This window comes from Capra hircus, chromosome 3 (assembly GCF_001704415.2).
Source record: "Capra hircus breed San Clemente chromosome 3, ASM170441v1, whole genome shotgun sequence".
Lineage (NCBI taxonomy): Eukaryota > Metazoa > Chordata > Mammalia > Artiodactyla > Bovidae > Capra > Capra hircus.
Genome location: NC_030810.1, coordinates 88,266,466 through 88,288,288, shown reverse-complemented (window position 1 = coordinate 88,288,288; position 21,823 = coordinate 88,266,466).

Genomic DNA, 21,823 nt, shown 5'->3' with positions numbered 1-21,823 from the left:
AATAAGACCTTCTAGAACTAACACCAAAAAAAAAAAAGATGTCCTTTTCATCGTGGGGATTGGAATGTGAAAGTGGGAAGTCAAGAGACAGCTGGAGCCAAGTTAGGCCTTGGAGTACAAAATGAAGCAGGGCAAAGACTAACAGTTTTCCCAAGAGAACACACTGGTCATAGCAAAACCATCTTGGAACAACGCAAAAGATGACTCTACAGTTGGATGTCACCAAATGGTCAATACTGAAATCAGATTTATTATAGTCTTTGCAGTTGAAGATGGAGAAGCTGTATACAGTCAATAAAAACAAAACCAAGAGCTGACTGTGGGTCAGATCATGAGCTCCTTACTGCAAAATTCAGACTTAAATTGAAGAAACTAGGGAAGCCACTAGGCCATTCAGGTATCTAAATCAAATCCCTTATTATGATTATACAGCAGAAGTGACACAGATTCAAGGGAGTAGATCTGATAGAGTACCTGAAGAACTATGGATGGAGTTTCATAACATTGTATGTGAGGTGATGACCAAAACCATGCCCAAGAAAAAGAAATGCAAGAAGGCAAATTGATTGTCTGAGGAGGCCTTAGAAATAGCTGAGAAAAGAAGAGAAGCAAAACATAAAGGAGAAAGGGAAAGGTATACCCAACTGAGTGCAGAGCTCTGAAGAATAGCAAGGAGAGATAAGAAACCCTTCTAAAGTGAACAAAGAAATAGAGGAAAACAATAGAATGTCAAAGACTAGAGGTCTCCTCAAGAAAATTAGAGATACCAAGGGAATATTTCATGCAAAGACGGGCACAATAAAACAGAAATGGTAAGGTCATAATAAAAGCGGAAGAGATTGAGAGGTGGCAAGAATACACAGAACTGTGTCAAAAACGTCTTAGTGACCCAGGTAACCATGATGGTGTGATCACTCACCTAGAGCCAGACATCCTGGAAAGCAAAGTCAAGTGGACCTTAGTAAGCATTATGATGAGCAAAGCTATTGGAGGTGACAGAATTCCAGCCAAGCTGTTTCATATCCTAAAAGATGTTGCTGTGAAAATGCTGCACTCAACATGCCAGCAAATTTGGAAAACTCAGCAGTGTCCACAGGACTAGAAAAGGTCAATTTACATTCCAATTCCAAAGAAGGGCAATGCCAAAGAATGTTCAAACTATGACACAACTATGCTTATTTCACATGCTAGCAAGGTAATGCACAAAATCCTTCAAGCTAGGCTTTGACAGTATGTGAACCAAGAACTTCCAGATGTACACGCTGGATTTAGAAAAAGCAGGGGAACCAGAGATCCAATTGCCAACATTTGTTGGATCATAGAAAAAGCAAAAGAATTCCAGAAAATCTACTTCTGCTTCATTGGCTACACTGAAGCCTTTGACTGTGTGGTTCACAACAAAGTGGAAAATTCTTCAAGAGATGGAAATACCAGACCACCTTACCTGCTTCCTGAGAAACCTGTATGCAGGTCAAGAAGCAGCAGTTAAAACTGGACATGGAACAATGAACTGGTTCAAGTTTGGGAAAGCTGTATAACAAGGCTGAATATTGTCAGCCTGCTTATTTAACTTCTACATAGAGTACATCATGCTGAATGCCGGCTGGTGTATCAGAAGATGGAGTCAACAATTCTAAGAGAAATAGCAACCACCCCAGACAGGCAGATGACAACACCCTAATGGTAGAAAGAGAAGAGGAACTGAAGAGCCTGTTGATGAAAGTGAAGAGGAGAGTGAAAAAGCTGGCTTAAAACTCAACATTCAAAAATCTAAGATCACGGCATCTGGTCCCATCACTTCATGGCAAATACATGGGGAAAAAATGGAAGCAGTGACAGACTTAATATTCTTGGGCTCCAAATTCACTGTGGTTGCTGTCTCCAGCCATGTAATTAGAAGATGCTTACTCTTCGAAAGGAAAGCTATGACAAACCTAAACAACATGTTAAAAAACAACGACATCACTTTGCTGACAAAGGTCCATATAGTCATAGCTATGGTTTTTCCAATAGTCATGTGTGGATGTGAGAACTGGACCATAAAGAAGACTGAGCACTGAAGAATTGATGCTTTCGAACTGTGGTGCTGGAGAAGACCCTTGAGAGTCTCTTGGACAGTAAGGAGATCAAACCAGTCAATCCTAAAGGAAATTAACCCTGAAAATTCATTGGAAGTACTGATGCTGAAGCTGAAGCTCCAATAATTTGGCCACCTCTTGTAAAGATTCTATTCATCAGAAAAGACCCTGATGCTGGAAAAGTTTGAGGGTATGAGAAGAAGGGGATGACAGAGGATTAGATGGTTGGATGGCATCAGTGACTCAATGGGCATGAGTTTTACCAAACTCTGGAAAGTAGTGAAGGACAGGGATGCCTGGTGTGCTGTAGTCTATGGTGTTTAGTCACTAAGTTGTGTCTGACTCTTGGCAACCCCATGCCAGGCTCCTCTGTCCATGGGATTCTCCAGGCAAGAATACTGGAGTGGGTTGCTGTTTCCTTCTCCAAGACACAGTTGAGTGACTGAATAACAACAGCAGCAGTCATGTTTTGTGGAACGGGACTAGGATTTCATACGAAGTTTGCCTGCTAAGTTACTTCAATCATGTCTGATTCTTTGTGACCCTGTAGACTGTAGCCCACCGGGCTTCTCTGTCCCTGGGCTTCACCAGGCAACAACACTGGAGTGGGTTGCCATTTTCTTCTCCAGGGGATCTTTCCAACCCAGGAATCGAATCTGTGTCTCATGTCTCCTGCCCTGGCAGGTGAGTTCTTTACCACTGTTGCCACCTGGGAAGCTCATATGAAGTTTGAGGATACACAGTCCAGCTCATAGCACTCCACTTTCTAGACCTCTGAAATTCACGTTCTCATATGCAAAATACATGTGTCCACATCACAACAGCCAAACATCTTAACCATTCCATCATCAACTGTAAATCTCAAGTCTTAACTAAATACCATCTAAATCAGATTAGCAAGACTCAAAGTCTAATTCACTCTGAATCAAAGTTCTTATCCAACTGTCAGCCTGTGAAATCAGATAAGATCTGCTTCCAAAATGCAATGGTGGAACAGACACCGGATAGACATTTTTTTAAGACTGGAGAATAATTCTGTTTGGCTCAGTACTCTGTCTTCCAAGCCCATTGGGGAGGTTGTCGAGCCTGATGCCTAGATGTCAGTCTTCTCCTTACAACCTTGGGCAGCAATCTGGCCTGCAGAAACCATGGAGGTGGCTATGCCATTTGGAATCAAAGAAGAAACAATCTTGACACCTGGACCTGTGCCCTGTGATACAACAGTGGCAGTGTCAGGCAGCCCTGTACTGATCTCTGAATTATCTTCAAAGTAATTCTTCCATTTTCTTCAGCAATATGTGAACCATGAACTTCCAGATGTTCAAGCTGGTTTTAGAAAAGGCAGAGGAACCAGAGATCAAATTGCCAACATTTGCTGGATCATTGAAAAAGCGAGAGAGTTCCAGAAAAACATCTATTTCTGCTTTATTGACTATGCCAACGACTTTGACTGCGTGGATCACAATAAACTGTGGAAAATTCTAAAAGATGGGAATACCAGACCACCTGACCTGCCTCTTGAGAAACCTATATGCAGGTCAGGAAGCAACATTTAGAACTGGACATGGAACAACAGACAGGTTCCAAATAGGAAAAGGAGTACGTCAAGGCTATATATTGTCACCCTGCTTGTTTAACTTACAGGCAGAGTACATCATGAGAAACACTGGGCTGGAAGAAGCACAAGCTGGAATCAAGATTGCTGGGAGAAATAATCAATAACCTCAAATATGCAGATGACACCACCCTTATGGCAGAAAGTGAAGAGGAACTAAAAAGCCTCTTGGTGAAAGTGAAAAAGGAGAGTGAAAAAGTTGGCTTAAAGCTCAACATTCAGAAAACGAAGATCATGGCATCTTGTCCCATCACTTTATGGGAAATAGATGGGGAAACAGTGGAAATAGTGTCAGACTTTATTTTTTAGGGCTCCAAAATCACTGCAGATGGTGACTGCAGCCATGAAATTAAAAGACGCTTACTCCTTGGAAAGAAAGTTATGACCAACCTAGATAGCATGTTGAAAAGCAGAGACATTACTTTGCCAACAAAGGTCCGTCTAATCAAGGCTATGGTTTTTCCTGTGGTCATGTATGGATGTGAGAGTTGGACTGTGAGGAAAGCTGAGCACCGAAGAACTGATGCCTTTGAACTGTGGTGTTGGAGAAGACTCTTGAGAGTCCCTTGGACTGCAAAGAGATCCAACCGGTCCATTCTAAAGGAGATCAGTCCTGGGTGTTCATTGGAAGCACTGATGCTAAAAGCTGAAACTCCAATACTTTGGCCACCTCATGCTAAGAGTTAACCCACTGGAAAAGACTCTGATGCTGGGAGGGATTGGGGGCAAGAGGAGAAGGGGACAGGAGAATGAGATGGCTGGATGGCATCACCAACTCGATGGACATGAGTGGGTAAACTCCAGGAGTTGGTGATGGACGGGGAGGCCTGGCGTGCTGCAATTCATGGGATTGGAAAGAGTCGGACACGACTGAGCGACTGAACATAACTGAAGGACCTCTTTGGGCTTCCCAGGTGGAACTAGTGGTCAAGAACCCGCCTGCTAATGCAGAAGACTATGAGAGATACGGGTGTGATCCCTAGGTCGGGAAGATCCCCTGGAGAAGGGTATGGCAACCCACTGCAGTATTCTTGCCTGGATAATCCCATAGACAGAGGAGCCTTACGGGCTACAATCTATAGGGTCGCAGAGAGTTGGATACAACTGAAGTAACTTAGCACGTGTGCATGCAAGGATCCTTTTCCTGATTTATAATTGTCTTTGTTGTGTCCTCACATGGCTTCCCTGGTAGCTCAGACAGTAAAGAATCTGCCCGCAATACAGAAGACCAGAGTTCGAACCCTGTGTGATGAGGATCCCCTATAGCAAGAAATGGCAACCCACTCCACTGTTGCCTTGACAATCCTATGGACAGAGGAGTCTGGTGGGCTACAGTCCATAGAATTGCAAAGAGTCAGACACGACTGAGCAACTGACACTTTGACATGGCAGAAAAATGAAGGGGGTCTCTCTGGAGTGTCTTCTTTAGGACACCAACCCCATTATGAAGGCTCCATCCTCATCACCTAATCACCTCCTTTAGGCTGTATCTCCAAATATCATGTGAAGTCAACATATGAGTTGGAATGACACAAACACTTAGTCTGTAGCACACATGTAGCCTCTTTATCAAAAAATTGTTCAGCCACACTCTTAATGTTCTGTCAAAGCATGTTTGCTTTTTTTGTCTTTGCTTTTTTAAATTATGGATGAGCTGACACTATTCAAAATTATCACGTCCTGGCTACTTTTTGCTTATCAACTTCATCTTCACTTTATCCCTTTCCTCATGTTTTACCATAAGCTATAAAGAGGAACCAGCCCACTTCGACACTTTGAGTAGAAATCTCAGTTAAATATCCAAGTTCATTACTTACTCAGGGAACTCTACTCAATACTCTGTAATGGCCTAAAAAAGGTGTGCGTATATTTATATGTGTGACTGATTTACTTTGCTATACACCTGAAACTTAACAATATTGTAAATCAACTAAAATCCAATTAAATTTTTTTTAAAAGAAATGGACAAACTCCTAGAAACACAAAATCTACCAAGACTAAACCATGAAGAAATAAGAAATCTGAATAGACCTAAAAGTATTAAGTAGATTGAATCAGTAATCAAAATCTCCCAACAAAGAAAAACCCTAGACCTGATGGTTTGCTTTACTGGTGAATTCTACCAAACACTTAAAGAAGAATTAGCAGCGATTCTCAGACTTATTAAAAAAAAAAATTGAATAGAAGAGTACACTTCCTAACTTATTCTGTGCCCCCATCCCTCTTATATCCAAGACAAACTCTATATAAGAAAACTAGACCAATATTCATTGTGAACACCGACACAGAAATTCTCAACGAAATACTAAGAAACAGAATTTGGCTACATATTTAAAGGATTGGACATCATAAGTGGAATTTACTCCTGGAAAGCAAGGATGGTTCAACATATGAAAACTGATCAATGTAATACACCGTATCAATAGGCTGAAAGGGGAAAATCCCACATGAACATCTCATTTGATGCAAGAAAAGAACTTGACAAAATTCCACACCCTTTCATGATAAAACCTCTCAACAAACTAGGAGTAAAAGGAAGCTGTGTGCATGCCTACTAAGTTGCTTTAGTCATGTCCAACTCTTTGTGACCCCCTAGGCACCTCTGTCCATGGGGATTCTTCAGGCAAAAATATTGGAGTGGGTTGCCATGCCCTCCTCCAGGGGATCTTCCCAACCCAGGGATCGAACCTGAGTCTCTTATGTCTCCTGCATTGGTAGGTGGGCTCTTTACCACTAGCACCACCTGGGAAGCCGAGAAGAAAGCTACCTTAACAAAGTGGAAGCCATTTATGAAAAATTCACTGTGAAACTTGTTGGTGAAAGAAGAGAAGCATTTCCTACAAGACCAGGCCCAAGGCAAGGATGCCCTTTTAACATATCTTATTCAAAGTGGTACTGGCAGTTCTAGCCAGAGTAATTAGGCAAGATAAAAAACAAACAAACATAAGAGATATCCAAATTGGAAAGAAGAAAGTAAAATCATGGCTTTGCATATTACATGATTTAATGTATATGTAAATGACCCTAAACATTCAACAGAAACTCAGAACTAATAAATTAATTCAGCAAAGGAACAGGATGCTAAGCAACACCCAAAAGCCAGTTGCATTTCTTTACACTAACAATGAACAATCTGAAAGGGATATTATAAAAGCAGTTTGAAATTGAATTTTAAAATACTTAGTAATTAATTTGGAAATAAAATACACAGGATGGGACATATGGAAACTCTGTACTATCTGCTCAATTTTTCTGTGAATCTGAAATTGTTCTAAAAATTAAAGTTTGCTAATAAAAAATTTAGAGAACAAAAAATTACTTAGTAATTAATGTAGCAAAAAAAGATGAAAGACTTGTATACTGAAACTACAAAATACTGCTGAAAGAAATTAAAGGAAATGTCAATAAATGGAAACACATCCTATATTGATGGATTGGAAGACTTACTACTTTGAATTGTTGATACTACTGAAAGTGATCTACAGATTCAATGTAATCCCTACCATAATGCTAATGACATTTTTTTTTTTTTTGCAGAAATAGAAAAACCTAAAAATCATATATCTCAAGGGACCTGAGAAGCCAAAACAATCATGAAAAATAAAAAAGAGTTCCCAAAACTTATTACAAAGTAGCAGTAATCCAAAAGTGTTGTGTTGGCATAAGGACAGACTTACATAGACTGGTAGAGTAGAAGAGAGAGCCCAGAAATAAATCCTTATATATATGGTCAAATGATTTTTGACAAAGTGCTAAGACCATCCAATGGGTAAAGGCCAGTCTTTTCAATGAATGGTTCTGGGAAAACTGGGTATCCCTATGTAAAAGAAAAAAGTTAGACCCTTAACAATATATCAAAAAATTATTAAGTATCAGGAACCTAAATGTAAGACCTAAAGTATGAAATTCCTAGAAGAAACAGGACAAAACCTTTAAAACATTGGTTTTAGCAATGGTTTCCAGAACGTGATAGCAAAGATACAGATATCAAAAGAAAAATAGGCAAGTTGTGTTTCTTAAAAAAATTATTTTAAAAAGTGATACATTAGAAGACACTGCCAATGCAGTAGAAAGGCAACCCACATAGTATCAGAAGACACTTGGAAGTCATATATCTGATAAGGGGTTAATATACAGGATATATAGAAAACTCCTAAAACCATAACAAAAGCCCATTTTTCCATTCAAAAATGATAAAAGGAATGAACAACCATTTCTAAAAAGAAGATATATGGTATATTCAATAAACCACGAGAAAGTGCTCAACAACACTAATCTATAGTTGTTCAGCTGCTAAGTCATATCTGAATCGGTGTGACCCCATGGGCTGCAGTAAGCCAGGCTCCTCTGTCCTTCACTATCTCCCAGAGTTTGCTCAAATTCATGTCCTTTGAGTTGGGCTTCCCTGGTGACTCAGACAGTAAAGAATCTGCCTGCAATGTGGGAGACCCAGGTTTGATCACTGGGTCAGGAAGATCACCTGGAGAAGGGAACGTCTGCGCAATCCAGTATTCTTGTCTGGAGAATTCCATGGACAGAGGAGCCTAACAGCTACACTTAGTACAAATTATGGTATTTCTCTTTCTCTATTTCATTAAGCATAATACCCCCCAGATCCATCCATGTTGTTGCAAATGGCAGAATTTTATTCCTTTTTGTGGTTGAATAATATTCTGTTACATATGCTCTAGGTGAGTGATCATACCATCGTGATTATCTTGGTTGTGAAGATCATTTTTATACAGTTCCTCTGTTTATTCTTGCCACTTCTACTTAATATCTTCTGCTTCTGTTAGGTCCATACCATTTCTGTCCTTTATTGAGCCCATCTTTACATGGAATGTTCCCTTGGTATCTCTAATTTTCTTGAAGAGATCTCTAGTCTTTCCCATTCTGTTGTTTTCCTTTATTTCTTTGCATTGATTGCTGAAGAAGGCTTTCTTACCTCTTTTTGCTATTCTTTGGAACTCTGCATTCAGATGCTTATATCTTTCCTTTTCTCCTTTGCTTTTTGCTTCTCTTCTTTTCACAGCTATCTGTAAGGCCTCACCAGACAGCCATTTTGCTTTTTTGCATTTCTTTTCCATGGGGATAGTCTTGATCCCTGTCTCCTGTACAATGTCACGAACATCCATCCATAGTTCACCAGGCACTTTATCTATCAGATCTAGTCCCTTAAATCTATTTCTCACTTCCACTGAATAATCATAAGGGATTTGATTTAGGTCATACCTGAATGGTCTAGTGTTTTTCCCTACTTTCTTCAATTTCAGTCTGAATTTGGCAATAAGGAGTTCATGATCTGAGCCACAGTCAGCTCCTGGTCTTGTTTTTGCTGACTGTATAGAGCTTCTCCATCTTTGGCTGCATAGAATATAATCAGTCTGATTTCGGTGTTGACCATCTGGTGATGTCCATGTGTAGAGTCTTCTCCTGTGTTGTTGGAAGAGGGTGTTTGCTATGACCAGGGCATTTTCTTGGCAAAACTCTATTAGTCTTTGCCCTGCTTCATTCTGCATTCCAAGGCCAAATTTGCCTGTTACTCCAGGTGTTTCTTGACTTCCTACTTTTGCATTCCAGTCCCCTATAATGAAAAGGACATCTTTTTTGTGTGTTAGTTCTAAAGGGTCTTATGGATCTTCATAGAACTGTTCAACTTCAGCTTCTTCAGCATTACTGGTTGGGGCATAGACTTGGATTACTGTGATATTGAATGGGTTGTCTTGGAAATGAACAGAGATCATTCTGTCATTTTTGAGATTGCATCCAAGTACTGCATTTCGGACTCTTATTATCGATGATGGCTACTCCATTTCTTCTAAGAGATTCCTGCCCACAGTAGTCATCTGAGTTAAATTCACTCATTCCAGTCCATTTTAGTTTGCTGATTCCTGGAATGTCGACATTCTCTTTTGGCATCTCCTGTTTGACCACTTCCAATTTGCCTTGATTCATGGACCTGACATTCCTTCCTGTGCAATATTGCTCTTTACAGCATCGGACCTTGCTTTTATCACCAGTCACATCCACAACTGGGTATTGTTTTTGCTTTGGCTCCATCCCTTCATTCTTTCTGGAATTATTTCTCCACTGATCTCCAGTAGCATATTGGGCACCTACTGACCTGCGGAGTTCCTCTTTCATTATCCTATCATTTTGCGTTTTCATACTGTTCATGGGGTTCTCAAGGCAAGAATACTGAAGTGATTTCCCATTCCCTTCTCCAGTGGACCACGTTCTGTCAGACCTCTTCACCATGAACTGCCCGTCTTGGGAATGTGAAGTCAAGTGGGCCTTGGAAATCATCACTGCAAACGAAGCTAGTGGAGGTGATGGAATTCCAGTTGAGCTATTTCAACTCTTGAAAGATGATGCTGTGAAAGTGCTGCACTCAATATGCCAGCAAATTTGGAAAACTCAGCAGTGGCCACAGGACTGGAAAAGGTCAGTTTTCATTCCAATTCCAAAGAAAGGAAATGCTAAGGAATGCTCAAACTACGGCACAATTGCACTCATCTCACATGCTAATAAAGTAATGCTCAAAATTATCCAAGCCAGGCTTCAGCAATACGTGAACCATGAAATTCCAGATGTTCAAGCTAGTTTTAGAAAAGGCAGAGGAACCAGAGATCAAATTGCCAACATCCACTGGATCATGGAAAAAGCAAGAGAATTCCAGAAAAACATCTATTCCTGCTTTATTGACTATGCCAAAGACTTTGACTGTGTGGATCACAGTAAACTGTGGAAAATTCTGAAAGAGATGGGCATACCAGACCACCTGAGCTGCCTCTTGAGAAATTTGTATACAGGTCAGGAAGCAACATTTAGAACTGGACATGGAACAGCAGACGGTTCCAAATAGGAAAAGGTATACTTCCAGGCCATATATTATCACTGTGTTTAGTTAACTTATATGCAGAGTACATCATGAGAAATGCTGGGCTGGAAGAAACACAAGCTGAAATCAAGATTGCTGGGAGAAATATCAATAACCTCAGATATGCAGATGACACCACCCTTATAGCAGACAGTGAAGAGGAACTAAAAAGCCTCTTGATGAAAGTGAAAAAGGAGAGCGAAAAAGTTGGCTTAAAGCTCAACATTCAGAAAACGAAGATCATGGCATCTGGTCCCATCACTTTATGGGAAATAGATGGGGAAACAGTGGAAACAGTGACAGACTATTTTTTTGGGGTGCCAAAATCACTGCAGATGGTGACTGCAGCCATGAAATTAAAAGACGCTGACTCCTTGGAAGGAAAGTTATGACCAACCTAGACAGCATATGGAGAAGCAGAGACATTACTTTGCCAACAAAGGTCCGTCTAATCAAGGCTATGGTTTATCCAGTGGTCTTGTATGGATGTGAGAGTTGGACTGTGAAGAAAGCTGAATGCCGAAGAATTGATGCCTTTGAACTGTGGTGTTGGAGAAGACTCTTGAGATTCCCTTGGACTGCAAGGAGATCCAACCAGTCCATTCTGAAGCAGATTAGCCCTGGGTGTTCTTTGGAAGGAATGATGCTAAAGCTGAACCTCCAGTACTTTGGCCACCTCATGCAAAGAGTTGACTCATTGGAAAAGACTCTGATGCTGGGTGGGATTGGGGGCAGGAGGAGAAGGGTACGACAGAGGATGAGATGGCTGGATGGCATCACTGACTTGATGGACGTGAGTCTTAGTGAACTCTGGGAGTTGGTGATGGACAGGGAGACCTGGCCTGCTGGAATTCATGGGGTTGCAGAGTCGGACACGACTGAGTGATTGAACTGAACTGACATATATGTAAACACATCTTCTTTAGACTTGTATCTTTTGTACACTTAGATTGCTTCTATATTTTGTAAATAATACTGTTATGAATATGAGGGTGCATGTATCTTTTCAAATTACTGTTTTCATCTTTTTTCGGATAAATACCCCAGAGTAGAATTGCTGGGTCATATAATGTTTTTATATTTAGTATCATAAAGTATGCTTTATGTTTAGTATCTTGAGGAACTTCTGTGCTATTCTTCATAGTGGTGACACTAACTTACATTTCCACTAAGAGTATAAAAAGTTTTCCATATTCTCCATACCCTCACCAACACTTGGTATTTGTCGACACAGTGATTATAGCCATTCTGACGAGTGTGAGGTGATAACTTTGTTGTTTTGATTCACATTTCTTTGATGAATAGTAATATCAGGAATGTTTTCCCATGCCTGTTGGCTATCTGTATGTCTTCTTTGGAAATTGTCTACTCAACTCTTTGCCCAGTTTTTACTTTTTAATTTGATTGTTTCTTTGATATTGAGTTATTTGGTCTAAACAATATATTTTTGATATTAACCCCTTATTGTTCATATCAGTTGAAATATATTCTTCCTTTGTGTAAGTTGTCTCTTTGTTTTATTGATGGTTATATTTGTTGTTGTGAAAAACTTTCAATTTTAACTAAGTCTCATTTTTGTTGTTGTTTTTTCTTTTGCCCTAGGAGCCAGATCCCAAAATAAAATATTGCTGGAGTTTATTTCAAATGGTGTTCTTCCTGTGTTTTTTCCTAAGAACTTTGTGATTTCCAGTCTTATATTTAGGTCTTTAATCCATTTTGAGTTTACTTTTGTATATGATATAAGAAAATGTTCTGTTTTTTTTCTTTTACATGTTAGTGTCCACTTTCCCCAGAACCACTTATTAAAGAGACTGTCTTTTCTCCATTGTATAGTCTTGCCACTTTTGTTCTATATTAATTGCTAATAACTGAGTGAGTTTATTTTTGAGGTCTCTATTTTGCTTCATTGATCTGTCTTTTTTTGTGTGTGTACCATTACCATGCTGTTTTAATTACTGTAGCTTTGTAGTGTAGCCTGAAGTCTGGGAGGATGATACCACCAGCTTTGTTCTTTTTCTCAAGATTTCTTTGACAGACTGGGGTCTTTCATGGTTCCATATAAATTTTAGAATTATTCTAGTTCTGTGAGAAATTTCATGGTTATTTTGACCAAATTTGCATTAAATCAATAGATCACTTTGAATAGTATGACATTTTAACAATTTTAATTCTTCCAATCCAAAAGCATGGAATATTTTTCTACTTTTTTGTATCATTTTCAATTTCCTTCATCATTGTTTTATAGTTTTCAGAGTATAAGTCTTTCACTTCCTTGGTTAAATTTTTTCCTAGGCATTTTATTATATTTGATGAGATTTTAAATCGCTTGTTTTCTTGCTTTCTCTTTCTTCGGGTTCATTATTAATGTATACCAAAAAAAAAAAAAAAAACAAATTTCTGTATATTAATCTTGTATCCTGAAACTTTACTGAATTCATTTATTTGTTCTATTAGTATTTTGGTGGAGACTTTAGGGTTTTCTATAAATAATACCATATTATCTGCTAACAGTGACAATTTTCCTTCCTTTCTGCCAATTTAGATATTTTTATTATTTTCTTGTCTGAATGCTGTGGCTAGGACTTCCAAGACTGTGTTGAATAGAAGTTGGAAGGGTGGGTGTCCTTGTCTTGTCCCTGACTTTAGAGGAAGATTTCCAGCTTTTCACTATTGAATATGATGTAAGCTTTGGTTTTGTCATAATTGGCCTGTATTATGTTGAGATACATTCCCTCTGTACAAACTTTGATGAGAGTTTTTATTATTAATGGATGTTGAATTTTCTGTTGTTTCTTTTGATACCTGTGCCTTTGGTATCATATGCCAAAAATCTTTGCCAAAGTCAATGCCATTAAGTCGTTTTCCAGTGTTTTCTTGTAAGAATTTTATGATTTAAGTCTCATTTAGATCAGTCATGGATCTATTTTGAGTTAATTTTTATATATGGTGATAGGTAAGGGTCTGACTTCATTTGTTTGCATTGTGGATACTCAGTGTCTCTCAGTACTATTTGTTGAAAATATTTTCTTTTCTTCATTGAATGGTCTTGGTATCCTTGTTGAAAATCACTTGACTATTTTTATGCTGGTCTATTACTGGACCCTTTTTTTCTGTGAGTCTGTATTTCCTTGTGCCAGTGCAACACTCTTTTCATTATTGTAAGGTTGTATTAAGTTTTGAATTCAGGTAATGTGAGTAGTCCAATGTTCTTACTTTTCAGAGTTCATTTAGCTATTTGTGGTTCCTTGAGATTTCATATGAATTTTCAGATGAGTTTCTTGATTTCTGGAAAAAAATTTCATTGGAGTTTTGATAGTGACTACTTTGAGTCTGTAGATCATTTTGGAAAGTATTCACATTTTAACAACAGTAAGTCTTCCAATTCTTGAACATAGGATATGTTTCTATTTATTGATGTTTCCTTTAATTTCTTTCAGCAGTATTTTGTAGTTTTCATTGTACAAGTTTTTCATCTCCTTGGCTAATTATTTCTATTAAATTGATGTCATTTCAAATGAAATATTTTTGCAGTTTTCAGATTGTTCATTGTTACTGAATAGAAATGCAACTTATTTTTGTGTGTGGGTTTGTATTCTGCTTCTTTGCTGAATTAATTTATCAATTCTAAGGGGTGTTTTTTTTTTTTTGCTATCTTTAGGATTTTCTATTTTCTATATATTAGATTATAATGTGTGCAAAGATATTTTAATTTTTCCTTTCCAATATAGATACTTTAAATTTATTTATTTATTTACTGCTCTGGCTGGAACATCCAGTATGGTGTTGAATAGAAGTGCAAAAAGTGGGTATCCTTGATTTGTTTCAGTCTTAGGTGAAAATATTTTAGTGTTTCAACATTTAGTATATTTTTTGTGAGTTTATTATTTATGGCTTCTATTATGTTAAGGTAGTTTACTTCTATTTCTAGTTTGTTGAGTGTTTCAGTATGAATGTGTGTGTTCAATTCTATCAGATTATTTTTTGCATCAGTGAATGAGGTGATCATGCTTTTTCCTTTCATTCTGTTAATGTGTTGTATTACCTTCATTGATATTTGTTTGTTGAACCATCCTTATGTCCTAGGCATAAGCTTAATTTTCTTGTGCCATGTAATCTTTTAAATATATAGCTGAATTTGGTTTGTGAGTATTTTGTTAAGACTTGTTGCATCAGTGTTTACAATGGCCATTGGTGAATAGTTTTCTGATAGTGCTTTTCTCTGGCTTTAGTATCACTGTAATGGTGATATTGTAAAATTAGAGAATATTCTCACCAAATTGTTGGAATCACTGTGATTATTGTTAAGTCTTTAAATATTTGGTGGATATCACCTGTGAAGCCATCAAGTCTAGGATTTTTCTTGGTAAGGAGATTTTTGATTACTGACTTACTCTCCTAACTATCAATGTGTTTAAATTTTCTTTTTCTTCATGACTCAGTTTGAGTAGATTTTATGTTTTTAGAAATTTGAGCATTTCATTTAGGTTATCATATTTATTGCCATGTGATTGCCAGTAATCTTCTATTATGATTCTTTTTATTTCTGGAGAATCAGTAATAATGTCCCCAGTTTCATTTCTGACTTTAGTAATTTGAAATTTTTTTTTTCAGTCCCATTTACCTAAACATTTGTCCTTTCTTTATTGTAATTTTCAAAGAACTAATTTGGGTTTTGTTTATTATCTCTTATTATTCTACTCTCTTATGTTTATCTCTGACCTGATTTCTGCAGCTTTGTCTCATTTGTTCTTCTTTTTCTAGTTCCTTAAATTGTGATGTTAGTTTGTTGTCTTGAGATATTTGTCACTAGTATAATTGTTTATGGCTATAAAATTTCCCCTTAGGACTGCTTTTACTATGCCACACAAATTTGGGTAACTTGTGTTTTGTTTTCATTCATCTCTAAGTCTTTCTGATTACTCTTGTGATTATATCTTTGACCCATCTTTTTTAGAAGAGTGTGTTGTTAAGTTACCACTAATTCGTGAATCAGTAGAAACAATTTATGGCCTAACATTTGGTCTATACTTGGTTGAAATGTACCAAATACTTGAGAAGCATATATATTCCATTTTTATTGCATCATATGTGTTGTACAGGTCTCTTAGATCTGGCTGGTTTGTTGTATTGCTCAAGTCCTCTATGTTTTGTTTTTTAACTTCTGTCTGGATTTTCTAATATACATGAGATGTTGAAATTTCTAAGTATTATTGTACAGCTGTCTATTTTCCATTCAGTTCTGCCTTTTTGCTTCAGATATTTTGATAGTCTGTTATTAGATATGTAAATGCTTATAATTGTCTATTTTACTGATGTATTGAAACTTTTACTAATATATAATATACTTCTTTATCTCAGGTTACCTCTTTTAATTTGAATTCTATTTGTCTGATATTAATATATCCACCCCAACTCCTTTGGTTACTATTTACATGGGATATCCTTTTCTGTTCTTTCGCTTTTAACCTATTTATGTATTTTTAAAATCTATCCACCAGTCTCTGGTTTTTGATTGCAAAGCTTATTCATTTATACCTAAATTAATTAGGTATAAATTAAAATTAAGGATGTACTTTCTTCTGTCATTTTCCTATTTGTTTTCTATAGTCCTTGTGGCTCTTTTATCCCGTATTTCCTGTACTACTCTTCAGTTTCAGTGGTTAGTTGATTTTTTATAGTGAAATTGCTAAATTATTTTATAATCTCCTCTTATGTATATTCTTTGGTCATTGTCTTTGCAATTACCATGGGGAGTACATTTAACATCCTAAAGTTATCTTAATTTGAATTTATACCAGTTTAACTTCAACATGCAAAAACTCTGCTTCTTGAACAGCTTTGTCCCCACGTCTTTTGGTTAGTGTCACAAAATTACAACTTTATACATTGTGTAGCCAAAACAAAAGAGTTTTTAAATCCAGTAGTCCCTTTAACTATGTAGAAAAGAAAATGTGGAGTTACAATCCAAATTTATGATAAAGCTAGCTTTTAGACAATGATTTTCGATTGACTTTTAAATCATGTTTACCATAAAAAGTGGAGTTATATACCATTGTTACAATAATACTAATATTTATTTATTTAATTTATTTTTTATTTTTAGCTACACTGGATCCTTGTGGCACACAGGCTTTCTCTAGATGCAGAGTGTGAGGGTTTCTCTTCAGTTGCAGTGTGTGCACTTCTCTTGCTGTGGCACAAAGTGTCTCTTTGAAGTGCACAAGTTTCTCTAGTTGCAGTACACAGGCTTGATTGCTCCACGTCATCTTAGTTCCCCAACCTGTGGCATCTTAGTTCCTCAACCAGGGATCAAACCCACATCCCCTGAATTGGAAGATAGATTCTTAATCACTGGACCAACAGGGAAATCCCAATACTTTTTAATTTTATTTTTATTTTTACTTTATTTTGCTTTACAATACTGTATTGCCTATGTATTTAGTTTTACTGAACTTCCCTGGTGGCTCAGATGGTAAAGTGTCTGTCTGCAATGCAGGAGAGCTGGGTTCGATCCCTGGGTCAGGAAGATTCCCTGGAGAAGGAAATGGCAACCCACTCCAGTACTCTTGCCTAGAAAATCCCATGGATGGAGGAGCCTGGTGCAGGCTACTGTCCATGGGGTCGGAGCCTGGTGCAGGCTACTGTCCATGGGGTCACAAAGAGTCAGACATGACTGAGCGACTTCACTTTCACTTTATTTAATTTGACTGAAATCTTTCTTTCTTAATATGGCTTTAAGTTATTGTCTATTTCCTTTTGTTTCAGCCTTCAGGATTCTCTATAGTATTTCTCAGGGCAATTCTAATTGAGCTTGTTCAACTTTTTTTATTTGGAAATTTATTAATTTCTTCTTTACTTTTGAAAGAGTTTTGCCAGATCTAGATTTCTTGTTTGGCAGGTATTTTTTTTTCCTTTTAGCCCTTTAGATATACCAGGCTATAGTCTCCAAAGTTTTGTTGAGAAATCTGCTGCAATCTTATTGAAGATCTCTTACATGTAAAGAGTTGCATTTCCTAAATTCTCTATGTCTTTGACTTTTGACAGATTGATTATATTTTGTTTCAGTGTCAATCTCTTTGAATTGATTCCTCTTTTCTCTTCTGGGACTCTCAGTACATATGTTGGTGTTCTTGTTGGTGTTGTACTGGTTTTGGTTTTGGTTTTCTTCACTTTTTTCAATCTCTTTTTTTTTTCATTGCCTCCTCATATATGATAATTTCCATTGTTTTATCATCAAGGTCACCTTTCTTCTGACTAATTCAATTGACCTTCAGATTCCACTGTGATTTTTTTAAAATTTTTGTTCTTTTACTTTTCAACTCTTGCATTTCTTTTTAATTACTGCTTAAGATTTTTCTCTATTGATATTTATTTTGCTCTTACATTGTTTCTTGAATTTCTTCACATCTTCTTTTAGTTCTTTTAGCATTTTTATGATAATTGTTTTAAATCTTTGTCTAGTAGGTCCACCATGAGATCTTTTTCAGGGACAGTTTCTGTTTTTCTTTTTACTTTGAATTTTCCTGCTTCTTTGTATGACTGATGATTTTCTTGTTGAAAAGCAGACATTTAAATCTGAAAATATGGTAACTCTGGAAGCCAAAATTTCCCTCTCCCCCACAGTTTTTTAGCTTTTGTTTTTATTGCTTTAGTCTGTCTGTATGTTGCAAAGTTAAGGTCTTTTCTGAGCCTGTGCCTTCCTTTGAACATACATCGTGACTTTCTAATTTCCTCACATATATGGTTGCTTTTAACGTTTTTAATGTCTGCCAAAATAGGAAAATAGAAAAAGAAAGGGATAGGAATATCCTGACCTTTAATTCCCCTCTAGTTCAATTCAGCCAGAAGAGGAGGGGCTTACGACAATAGAGGGAGTTGCAACAACTATGACTACAAACTTTTTCTTCACATTTTTGTGAATTGAAGCAGCAATCAGTGATCACAGCACAGATGCCCAATGTTTGTAGGACACGTTTCATTTTGCTGACCTTGGCTCCTGAAATTTTTGTGTAAGTTCCTCCAGGAACACTTTCACAACTGCCTTCACTGGCTGATGGTTGAGTGATGGATAAATTCCACTGTGTTATATGAAATTAATATTAACTGCAATTTTTCATCCATGACTTCTCTTGAAAATTGAGTCTTCAACACACTTCAGAGTACCAATATAGTTAAACCTATAGTTAAACGGTACCAATATAGTTATAGTCGCAAAGAATCAAACATGACTGAGCGACTTCACTCACTCACTCATAGTTGAACCAGATAAATTCTGCCAAGCAGTTGGCTAGGTGGAGACACAGTTTTCTGGTTCTCTGCTCTGCCATCTTCTTAGAAGACTGTACTTCCCTCATGGCGACGGATAATTTTTCAGGATACAGAATACTCATTTCTTGCTTGTAAGGTTTCTGAGGAAAAGTAAGTTGTAATTTTTTCTGTGTTTTCTTTCCAACTTTTTTTTTCTTTATCCATGTTTCTACACTTTGAACACAAGATGCCTGCCTATAGGGTTTATGTTTAGTTGGGCATTAATTTTGTTTTGTGTTTTCTAATCTTGCTGGACCTATGATGTTCTGTCTAACATTAGTTTGGGGAAGTTGTCTTGTATTATTGCTCCTAATATTTTTTCTTTTCTCTTCTTTCTTTTCCTTTTGGTACCTTTATCATGTGTACCTTTCAGTTTTTGTGGTTTTCCTAAAGTTCTTGGACATTCTGTTATTTTTCCTAGTGTATTCTTTTGCTTTTTGAGCTTTTGGAAGTTTCTATTGATACATTCTAAATATCAGGTACTCTTCAGCCATGTTTCATCTGCTAAGGAAACTATCAAAGTTAAGTTACCATTACAGTTATCTTGATCTCTAGCATTTCTCATTGGTTACTTCTTTGAAATGGCAATCCACTCCAGTACTATAGCCTGGAAAATCCCATAGACACAGGAGCCGGGTAGGCTACAGTCCATGGGGTCGCAAAGAGTCAGACAGGACTGAACAACTTCACTCACTTTCACTTTCTATGCTTATGTTACCGATGTGTTCTAACCTATTGTAAATTATCCTGTTAGAGTTCTAACATAAGTTCAGTTCAGTTCAGTCACTCAGTCGTGTCTGACTCTTAGCAACCCCACGAATTGCAGCACGCCAGGCCTCCCTGTCCATCACCAGCTCCCAGAGTTCACTCAGAATCACGTCCATCGAGTCCATGATGCTATCCAGCCATCTCATCCTCTGTCGTCCCCTTCTCCTTCTGCCCCCAATCCCTCCCAGCATCAGAGTCTTTTCCAATGAGTCAACTCTTTGCATGAGGTGGCCAAATTACTGGAGGTTCAGCTTTAGCATCATTCCTTCCAAAGAAATCCCAGGGCTGATCTGCTTCAGAATGGACTGGTTGGATCTCCTTGCAGTCCAACAGACTCTCAAGAGTCTTCTCCAACACCACAGTTCAAAAGCATCAATTCTTCGGTGCTCAGCCTCCTTCACAGTCCAACTCTCACATCCATACATGACCACTGGATAAACCATAGCCTTGACTAGATGGACCTTAGTCGGCAAAGTAATATCTCTGCTTTTGAATATGCTATCTAGGTTGGTCATAACTTTTCTTCGAAGGAGTCAGCGTCTTTTAATTTCATAGCTGCAGTCACCATCTGCAGTGATTTTGGAGCCCCCCAAAATAGTCTGACACTGTTTCCACTGTTTCCTCATCTATTTCCCATGAAGTGATGGGAGTGGATGCCATGATCTTCGTTTTCTGAATCTTGAGCTTTAAACCAACTTTTTCACTCTCCTCTTTCACTTTCATCAAGAGGCTTTTTAGTTACTCTTCACTGTCTGCCATAAGGGTGGTGTCATCTGCATATCTGAGGTTATTGCTATTTCTCCCGGCAATCTTGATTCCAGCTTGTGTTTCTTCCAGTCTAGCGTTCCTTATGATGTACTCTGCATCAGTTCAGTTCAGTCGCTCAGTCGTGTCTGACTCTTTGTGACCCCATGAATCGCAGCATGCCAGGCCTGCCTGTCCATCACATTCACCCGGAGCTCACTCAGACTCACATCCATCGAGTCCGTGATGCCATCCAGCCATCTCATCCTGGGTCGTCGCCTTCTCCTCCTGCCCCCAATCCCTCCCAGCATCAAAGTCTTTTCCAATGAGTCAGCTCTTCACATGAGGTATCCAAAGTACTGGAGCTTCAGCTTTAGCATCAGTCGTTCCAAAGAAATCCCAGGGTTGATCTCCTTCAAAATGGACTGGTTGGATCTCCTTGCAGTCCAAGGGACTCTCAAGAGTCTTCTCCAACACCACAGTTCAAAAGCATCAATTCTTCGGCGCTCAGCCTTCTTCACAGTCCAAATTTCACATCCATACGTGACCACAGGAAAAACCATAGCCTTGACTAGATGGACCTTAGTCGGCAAAGTAATGTCTCTGCTTTTGAATATACTATTTAGGTTGGTCATAACTTTTCTTCCAAGGAGTAAGTGTCTTTTAAATTCATGGCTGCAGTCACCATCTGCAGTGATTTTGGAGCCCCAAAAAATAAAGTCTGAACTTTTTCCACTGTTTCCCCATCTATTTCCCATAAAGTGATGGGACCAGACGCCATGATCTTCATTTTCTGAATGTTGAGCTTTAAGCCAACTTTTTCACTCTCCTCTTTCACTTTCATCAAGAGGCTTTTCGTTCCTCTTCACTTTCTTCCATAGGGTGGTGTCATCTGCATATCTGAGGTTATTGATATTTCTCCCGGCAATCTTGATTCCAGCTTGTGTTTCTTCCAGTCCAGCGTTTCTCATGATGTACTGTGCATATAAATTAAATAAGCAGGGTGACAATATACAGCCTTGATGTACTCCTTTTCCTATTTGGAACCAGTCTTTTGTTCCATGTCCAGTTCTAACTGTTGTTTCCTGACCTCAGGGCAAGTGGTCTGGTATTCCCATCTCTCTCAGGATTTTCCACAGTTTATTGTGGTCCACACAGTCAAAGGCTTTGGCATAGTCAATAAAGCAGAAATAGATGTTTTTCTGGAACTCTCTTGCTTTTTCCATGATCCAGCGGATGTTGGCAATTTGATCTCTGGTTCTTCTGCCTTTTCTAAAACCAGCTTGAACATCAGGGAGTTCACGGTTCACGTATTGCTGAAGTCTGGCTTGGAAAATTTTGAGCATTACTTTACTAGCGTGTGAAATGAGTGCAATTGTGCGTAGTTTGAGCATTCCTTAGCATTTCCTTTCTTTGGAATTGGAATGAAAG